Genomic DNA, 696 nt, shown 5'->3' with positions numbered 1-696 from the left:
TTTCTTTTACAAAACCTCAAACATTTTTTTAATATGATTTATTATAACAAAACTGTTTTGCTTACAAAGGTGTAAAAAAAAATACATATTATTTGCAAACTACATCATTGTATGTAGATAGATACATTTGTCACTACAGTCTAGAGCCTTCTTTTTTTTCTCTGTACATGACGTCTTGTGAGGCTCCCGGCATTGATCCATGTATAGAAAGAGGCTGACGAGTCCATGTCTGAAGTCTCCGAGAGCCGGCGCTCCCCATACTCGGGGATATTCACGTAGACTTTTTAAACAAAATCCACAGTAAAAGTCTATATACAAAGCTTAGAAATCCCACAGGCTTGTACCAGAAATCACTTGTGTTTGTTTCTTGGAGGCGCTGAAAACTCCGGGGAAAAGATACCAAATGCATAAAAAGCGACCATTAACCATGAGAAGGTGTAACTGAGGGGAACAATCACAACATACTGCGCAATACAATAAAAAAAAAAGCTTTAAGGGGACGCAAAACCATTTTCTGTGCGACTGAGTGGTCAATAATGTTTAGTGAAAAAGTACATAATACTGCAGAGGGTCTCCGAGGAGGGGCAGCGGCCGCGGGCACAAGATGCCTACAACAAAATACAGCTTTCCTTTTTACATCTTAAGAAATGTACAAATGCGTTGCCAGTGAGGGGCGAAGAGTTTTGTTCTTTGCAA

This window comes from Anomaloglossus baeobatrachus, chromosome 9, assembly GCF_048569485.1.
Source record: "Anomaloglossus baeobatrachus isolate aAnoBae1 chromosome 9, aAnoBae1.hap1, whole genome shotgun sequence".
Classification (NCBI taxonomy): Eukaryota; Metazoa; Chordata; class Amphibia; order Anura; family Aromobatidae; genus Anomaloglossus; species Anomaloglossus baeobatrachus.
Note: the sequence above shows the minus strand (reverse complement) of the source record.